This window comes from Hevea brasiliensis, chromosome 5 (assembly GCF_030052815.1).
Source record: "Hevea brasiliensis isolate MT/VB/25A 57/8 chromosome 5, ASM3005281v1, whole genome shotgun sequence".
Classification (NCBI taxonomy): Eukaryota; Viridiplantae; Streptophyta; class Magnoliopsida; order Malpighiales; family Euphorbiaceae; genus Hevea; species Hevea brasiliensis.
The window spans coordinates 11,412,815-11,421,774 of record NC_079497.1 but is presented as its reverse complement, the minus strand read 5'-3'; the positions used below and the strand labels follow the sequence as shown (position 1 = coordinate 11,421,774).

The following is an 8,960-nucleotide window of genomic DNA, read 5'->3' as shown; positions in this document are numbered from 1 at the left end:
CTGTAGGGGCATACCTGCTCAATTCGTAAATTGCAGAGTAGCATATTCATCTACAGACCTGCCATTCTGTCTTAAGGCCTCAAAGGCCCACTGCTTTTGATCCCTAAAGCTTTCTGGTACAAACCGGTTGATGAACAGTTCCACAAACTGAGTCCACGACAAACCCTCCATCCGAGATAACACGTAGTCATTCATCCATTGTCTAGGCATAGGCCCCATGACATGCTGCATACACTCTATTAGTCTTCCATCAGTCAACTGCAATTCTGTTCCTGCCTGTCTGCAAGAATCCAAAAATTGATATGCATCGTCTGACACATCATAAGTACCAGGCACCAATTTCTTGAAATTGATGATCTGTTTGTAAGATTCCCCTCTTGGTACAGTGGACTGCTGCTGCTGTGGAGGGTGGACCATATACTGCGCCATCATATCGATGGTCCTCTGCAAACCAGCTAGAGTAGCTGCCATGGGGTCCATGGGACCCTGTGCCATGAAACACTGTTCCTGAACTGTGGGCAGCTGCTCTTCTACTTGAGCAGCTCTAGGCCTCCTACCCCGCCTCCTCGGGGCAGGCGCCTCATCTTGTGCTGACACCTCGTCAGGCACATCTGGTTCTGGTGCAGTGGCAGCTCTCCTGCTTCTACGCATTTTCCTGAAATTCAGTAGCATTAGCCCACAAAATTCAAAATTACTCATTACAAAGCTCTATAGACTCATATTTACACACAATATATGAAGCAGAAACTAGAAGCAAAGATGAGAATGCAAGACGAATGTGGACCCTATTTTTCCGCATGTGACTCCTAGTAGACTCTTCCCAACACTTTAGATGAACATTCCCTAAGAATCTAGAGCCTAAGCTCTGATACCACATTTGTCACGACCCAACCTATGGGCCGGACCGGCACTAGGACCTGGGCCAGCCTAAAGCCCCCGAGGCCCGTAGTAAGCCTTAACTATTCATTTACCCAACTCTAAGGCCCATTTGGGCCCAATATCAAGAAAACAAACAGACAGAGTCCGGCCATAAAATGGACTTTCCAACGGGGAGTTTTCGACTCACCCGACCTGTAAACATAATAAATACTCAATTGGGGAGCTCAGCTCACCCTCCACATACTCATATCCTCATAAAAATAAATGGGAGCTCAGCTCCCGCATCCAATCCATCAAACATGCATATCATTATACGTTTACAGGTCCAACATGATAATAATATTACAGACCATAATCAAATAAATACTTCTAACACATGCGGAAATTCTAGGAGTAAATAAAATTACACAAATATCGATAAACAACCTGCGAAGGAGAAAAACAGGTTAACCAAAATAAAATCCTCCTGTAGCCTGAAAAAATATTGAACAAGAGTGAGCGTTCAACTCAGAGAGTAAAATATCAATTTTAACCATAATCTCTATAACTATCTAAAACTAATGCACCCTGTAGAGTGAAATGCAACATCAACAACATTTTCACATTATAACATCAAAAAGGTAATTTGGAGCACTCACGCACCCTGTAGCATCAATCATAACATATGGGAGCTGATCCCCTATACAGCTCTCTTAAATCCAACCTGGTGCCAGCGAAGAACTCAAGCCGGACTTTTGCTTAATAAACCAAATCGAGGGTCCCAGTGAAGAACTCAAGCCGTGACTACCCCTCGAAGGATCGGGTCCTAGCGAAGAACTCAAGCCGTGACTACCTGTCCTATCCATAGTCCACACCACATCACACGCACCCTGCTCCAAATTACCACAACAACATCCATGGCACTTTAACAGTTATCAATGCAACATAAATCGTGCCTAGAGTTTAACTACATAAATATATGCACATAAGTGATGCATGGGCATGCTTGAACATATAATAATAGTGAAATTACAATTAAAATTAATATTTTACTCACAGACTTGACGACAATCACTGTGGCGGCTGGGCGGAGGAAGAAGGTCATCGACTCACGACAATTTTATTACAATAATTTAATAAATTTGACTCAATACAATCAAGAAAAAGACCAATACGTCCTAAGTCGTGCCGAAAATCCGGCAGAGTCTCCCCTATACCTAGGACCTACCCAACCTGCAAAATGGCTCAAAACACACTTCTATATTTACAATCCATATATCCATAGCTCAATCATATCACACAGCCCCTCCTGGGCCCATCAAATCAATCATCCATCACAGTATGTAATATTTCAATTTAATCCTTATAATTGACCATTTTTGCAAAAACTGCCCAAATAAACTCTAAAAAATTCTAAAACTTTGCCCCGCGGTCCTTAGCAATATTACTAAGCTATTGCAAAAAGAATCATAATTTTCTAAGCTACCACGAATATTTTATGGATTTTTAATCCTATTTAAGCACTAGAAAATTACGAAAAAGTAAGGTTCGGGTTTACCTTCGCCAATTCCGACTTCGGGAATGCGCTCAGGATGTCTGACAATGGGGGGCTAGCCAAAACCTCGGTGCAATTCGGAGACTTTTAGTAGCAGTGCATGTCGGCGAATTTCGCACCAGTCAATGTCGAATTTCCGCGAATCGAGGATACCTACGAAGCCCATAACACGGGGTTAGTACATAAATTTTTCAGAATTTTCTAAGCTCATTAAATGCTCGAAAAATCTGCGAAGTTCGTGGGACCCAGAAAAGCGGTGTCGAAAAATTTGAAATTTATGTCGCGAAGCTCTCGACGAGTGGAGCGTCTTTGGTACCCTCGGTTTTCTTGTGGGATTCACGGTTTTAGAAATCTAGCCCAAAAGTCGAAATGGGCTAAAAACTTCCGAGCAAAAATTGGACAAACCGCTCTATGGATTTGGCGTTCTTGGTGTCTATGGAAAGCTCTCGTCGAGTAGATGATTTTAGACACAAGACCGGTCCAATTGGTGGCGGATCGGCGGATTTTGGCCAGAAGTCCAACATTCGCGCCATTGCGCGTCCGTTCTAAGGCCGTTTCGGCGTTCGGTAGCCGGCCGTGGGGGACGGCCGAGGTGGGGCGCCGGCAAGGTGGGGACGCAGGGGAGGCGGCGGCGTGGCAAGGGGAGGAGGGAGGAGAGAGAAAAGAGAGAGAGAAGAGGAGAAGGTCGACGCGCGCGGGAGGGAGAAGAAAAAGAGAAGAAGACCGGTCCCATTCGACCGGTCCGATCCGGTCCGGTTTGATTCGGCCGGTTCGATTCAGAATATAAAATTTGAATTTTTACTCTGCCTCGGGACCGAAAACGAGGTCCAAAAATTTCGAAAAAATTTCAGAAAACTCAGAAAAATACGTAGACTCCAAATATATTTTTAGTTTTGCCACGTGGTCTTTAAATTAATTTTTAAAAATCATCAAAGTTTATATTTTCGAAAAATCGAACCCGATTTTTAAAATCCGAAAAATCTCAAAAAAATTCCTAAAATTTAAATAAAATTAAAATACCAAAAATGCTCATAAATTTAAAATTTTGGGGTGTTACATTCTGTATCAACCCAAGATCACCCACCAAACTTTGTAACTATAAAGCTTCTTTTATTGCCTCTGCTAAGGCTATATATTCAGCCTCTGTGGTAGACAAAGCAACTATAGCTTGCAATGTTGCCTTCCAACTAATAGCACTTCCAGAAAGAGTAAACAAATAACCTGTCAAAGATCTCCTCTTGTCTAAGTCTCTTGCAAAATCTGAATCCACATAGCCAACAACGAAATCACTCATCTTGGCCCTGTCAAATGTTAGACCAACATCTATAGTACCTTTCAAATATCTCAAAATTCATTTCATTGCCTGCCAATGCTCTTTCCCAGGACACGCCATGCATCTACTCACAATACTAACTGCTTGTGAAATGTCAGGTCGAGTGCATATCATAGCATATATGATGCTACCAATAGCACTTGAATAGGAAACACTGGACATGTGCTCCATCTCCTCATCTGTTTGTGGTGACATGTCTGTAGATAACTTGAAATGGGTAGTAAACGGAACAGTCACAGGCTTAGCATTATTCATGTTGAAACGCTTAAGCACTTTCTCAACATAGGTCTATTGAGACAAAAAAAGGTTCCCAACACTTCTAGACCTAGTAATTTCCTTTCCCGATATCTTCTTTACAGCACCCAAATCCTTCATCTCAAACTCATCACTCAACTGCTTTTTCAGAATGTTAATTTGTGACATGCTTTTAGCAGCAATATGCATGTCATTCACATACAATAGCAAATAAACAAAGGAATCATCTGAAAGCTTCTTATGATACATACAACTATCATATGAACTACGATTAAAGCCATTATGAACCATGAATGTATCAAATCTTTTGTACCACTGCCTAGGAGACTGTTTCAGACCATATAAAGATTTCTTAAGCAAGCAAATATGTTTTCCATACCTGGAATGACAAATCCCTCAGGCTAAATCATATAAATTTGCTCCTCTAACTCACCGTGCAAAAATGTTGTCTTCACATCTAATTGTTCAAGCTCTAGATCATAAAGAGCAACCATAGCAAGTAAGACTCTGATAGAATTGTGCTTCACAACTGGAGAAAATACTTCATTAAAGTTAATCCCTTCCCTCTGAGTAAAGCCTTTTGCTACCAACCGTGCCTTATATCAAGGTGCTTCAACCCCTGGAGTGCCTTCCTTTTTCTTGAACACCCATTTGTAACCTACTAGTTTTTGTCCCTTAGGCAATGTTATAAGCTCCCAAGTCTAATTCTTGTGAAGAGATTCAATTTCTTCACTCATAGCACTGACCCGCTGATCTGCATCTGAACAAGAAATAGCTTCTCTATAATTGTTGGGTTCATGCACATCAACTGTCTCAGCAACTGATAAGGCAAACGCAACTAGATCTGCATATACATATCTCTATGGTGGTCTAATCTGTCTACCAGTTGCAAAACTATATGGTTCCTATTGCTATTGCTCAGGCGCATCCTCTTGTTCATCAAGATCTTGCACCTCATCCTCTGAATCACTGGACTGAACTACTAAAGTATCAATATCAAGCTCCACCTATTCTCTTACACCATGATCTGATTCTACTACTGACTTTTCCCTCTAATTATCCAATGAAGCAGACTCATTAAATGTCATATCCTTGTTGATAATTAGTATTGGAGACTTTGGATCATTGCATCACAACCTGTAGCCTTCACTCCAGATACATACCCTAGAAATATGCATTTTCTTGCCCTCGGCTCAAGCTTACCATCTCTCACACAAGCATAAGCATGGCAACCAAACACTCTCAGTTGAGAGTAATCAGCAAATAAACCGAACCAAATCTCAAAAGGAGTTTTGCACTCAATAGCTGTAGATAGAGATCTATTAACCAAAAAATAGGCTGTATTAATTACTTCAGCCCAGAAATCCTTTTTCAATCCTAAATGTGAGAGTATGCTTTGTGCTTTGTCACAAAGCATTTTGTTCATGCATTTTGCAATATTATTCTGTTGTGGTGTCCTTGTACAAGTGGGATGTCTCACTATACCTTCATTATTGCAGAATGCATCGAACTCACGATTGTAAAATTTCAACCCGTTATCAGTTCTAAGATGCTTGACCTTCTTTTTTGTCTGCTTCTCAATCATTGTCTTCCACTTTACTTAAGTTGAAAATGCCTCATCTTTTATTTTCAAAAAATACACCCATACCATCTGAGAGTAATCATCAATTAAAGTCATGAAGTACCTGGCATCGCTCTTGGAAGGGATTTTGTTAGGACCCCATAGATCTGAATAGATATAATTCACCGTTCTTCTGGTCTTGTGCACTGGCTTTTTATCGAACTTCACCCTAGTCTGTTTGCTAAACAGACAGTATTCACAAAAGTCTACAGATTCTATTTTCTGCTTGTTCAACAAATCATGCTTGCTTAACATAGATAATCTTCTTTCACTCATATGACCAAGACGTAGATACCACAATTGAGTCTGATTCTAATTATTGCTTTCAGATGCTACTGCAGCTTCCCCTAAAACTGTACTGTCTTGAAGAAAATATAATCTTGAACCAAATTGCTCTTCATGAGTACCATAGAGCCCTTGCACACTTTGGAACTCCATTCTCTGCATGATATCTGAATCCATGAGAGTCAAGTGTCCCAAGAGAAATCAGATTCCTCTTTAGTCTTGGAACATGCCAACACTCTATAGTTCTGACAATACCATCAAACATCATCAATATGATTTTATCAATTCCTTCAATAGATAATGCACGGTCATTGCCCAGAAACACCTTGCCACTCATCTGTTTGTAAGTGACAAACCAATTTCTGTGTGGACACATGTTATAAGTAGCACTAGTATCAAGAATTTAGGAATTTTATCTATGATCTGAACTCACGGATAAAATTTCTCCAGCACTATCATCACCATCAGAATCAATAAACTGTCAACCACATTCGCAGAACTTTCTAGTTACTTTTCCTTTTTATTTTTCAACTTGAGACAGTCTCTCCTGTAGTGACCTTGCTCCCCACACTCACAACAGTTAGCCTTTTTCATTATTGACTTAGATTTGGCTTTAGATTTCTTCCTGATGGAAAAACCCTCCCTTGAATGTGTTCTTCCCCTACTCACCAAACCTTCCCCCCCCCCAAATCTTTCTCTATTATCTAGAAATTTCTTTTTTCGCTCCTTTGATTTTAGAGAATTACTAATATCGTCTAGTGAAATACTGTCTTTCCCATACAACAGAGTATCAATAAAAGTCTCATAGGAGGGTGGCAAAGAGCATAACATAATAAGGGCCTGATCCTCACTTTCAATCTCAATATTAATATTCTTCAGGTCCATAATGATTGAATTGAATTCATCCAGATGTTCTTTAATGGGCATACCTTTTCTCATTCTCAGATTTTAAAACCTTTTCTTCAGATACAGGCAGTTGGTCAGCGATTTGGCAGAGTACAACTCCTCTAATTTCTTCCATGTCGCAGACGCTGAGCTTTCACCAACAATCTCATGTAGGACATTATCAGTTACGCTAATGAAAATCGCACTCAAGACTCTCTCCTTTAGATCAGCCTTCTCCACCTCTTTCATACCTTCTAGAAAGTTATTCTCGATTACCTTCCATAGACCTTGTAGGATTAAGGAAGATTTAATTTTAATCTTTCATAGACTGAAACTCGATCCACCATCAAACTTCTTATCTCATACTTCATTGAAGACGATGCCATCTGTAAACCCTAGGTTTTGTGCACAAAGCTCTGATAATAGTTTGTTATAACAAGCACGCAAATCTAAAGCACACACACAAATCATGCAATCACACAGTATAAAAAAGAGAAGAAGAATAACAAAGGATTTAATGTGGTTCAACCATAAGGACTACATCCATAGGTAAGACAAGAAAAAAAAGTTCCACTATGATGAAAAGAGCAAGATACAATCACTCAGAACTCTCAAATCCTAACTCCAATGTGTTTCTCAAATATCTCACAACTCTTTCGAAAAGGGTAGAATATTATAATATTTATACTGGTCTCAACCCTATCGGTTCGTGCCCTCTGCTACCACCACAGATCTCACTTTTTATCCCAATAGGTCGCAGCGCGAAACTTTCGGGTCGAGTCACAATTTGAGTCCATAAAACATATCCAAATTTTATGCCATAAAATTAACGTTTTAATTATAAAAAATTGTTGCATTCATAAAAAAAAAAATTACAAAGGAGAGGGAGTCCCATCTCCTTGGAACTCACCTCGGCGCTACTTGCCAAGGACAAAGTAAACTCAATGCCTTCGGCATAATGCAGCACTTGGATTTTGAAGAAGAGAACTACGGGCAGAGAACAACTCGGGCCTATGGCATATGCCCAAAGGCCTCCCTCTTAAACCATGATAGCCTTCCAACTGTTTGTATAGTTGACTACATTAACAATCCCTCCCAAATCGCAGATAAATTTTAATAATTGTCCCTAAACTTATATGGTTGTAACACTACAGTCTTTCAACTTTAAAATGTAACATAAAACCTCCTAAACTTTTAAATTTTGCACAGTAAAATCTCTCTGACTTTCAATTATTAATTTTTCAGTTAGAAACTGATGTGAATAGCTCACACATTATGTTTTGTCAATATTTCTCTCTCCTTTCTTATGCAAAGTGTAAAATTATTCTCTCTATATGTGAAAATTTATTTTGTCTATATAGAAAAGAATGATTCAATTTACACATGGCTTGAGAAAGAAAAGAGAAATACTGACTACACTCCATGCTGGAACGGTCAAGATCAACATCTAACTGAAAAACTGGTAATTAGATATTAGAGGGATTTTACTATACAAAATATGAAAGTTGATAGGGTTTTATGTTACATTTTTAAGTTAAGGGACTGTAATGTTACAACTAGATAAGTTCAGGGACAGATGTTAAAATTTATCTTCCAAATCGCAATACTGACGTGATTATTCGGGTGATTCACATTGTCCCCCAAGGGAAAGAGATTTGCTTAATTAAGCTATTTCCCTATCAATTTGAGTTATTTCATGAGACAACAAAGATTGCTGGAGGACTATGGATTTACGTGTGAATGTGACCGGTGCAAGGTCGAAGCTAATTGGTTGGGTAAAGAAGACAATAAAAGGGATGATGATGAGAATCAATCAATGGCGGATAATCGTGACAAATAAATGGTAGGGGAGGAGGAGTCAGCCTTTGGAGATGAGATGGACTTTCCTCACGCGTATTTCTTCGTGAGATACATGTGTAATTTTAATATTAATGGGGCACTCTGGTTCCTTTGCTTCTGTCAAATGCTAAGCAATCGTCTAATGTCTTGGAGTGTAATGTCAATGGCAACATAAAAAATGACGATGTTGTTGGTGTTGATGCTGAGGACAAAGGCCCGCTTTCCATGGACCACGTACCTGATCACTAGTTGGTTTTGATTGTTTTTAATTTGCAAAGAAAAAAAAAGAAATAAATAAATAAATAACTATGGTTGGGTAGAGTCTCATC

The 8,960-nt window shown here is 39.5% G+C and overlaps 1 long non-coding RNA gene and 1 pseudogene across 1 annotated transcript; one reads left to right on the top strand and one right to left on the bottom strand.

The window, feature by feature from the left end:
- Nucleotides 1-1,134: 1,134 nt before the first annotated feature.
- Nucleotides 1,135-1,959, bottom strand: LOC131180208 (uncharacterized). Its single transcript, XR_009149020.1, has 2 exons — nucleotides 1,916-1,959; nucleotides 1,135-1,352 (listed from the first exon to the last, which is right to left on the bottom strand). It is a non-coding gene; the product is annotated as an uncharacterized LOC131180208 (long non-coding RNA).
- A 5,350-nt stretch (nucleotides 1,960-7,309) lies between these two features.
- On the top strand, nucleotides 7,310-8,880 carry LOC110664461 (histone-lysine N-methyltransferase ASHR2-like; annotated as a pseudogene).
- Nucleotides 8,881-8,960: the final 80 nt, after the last annotated feature.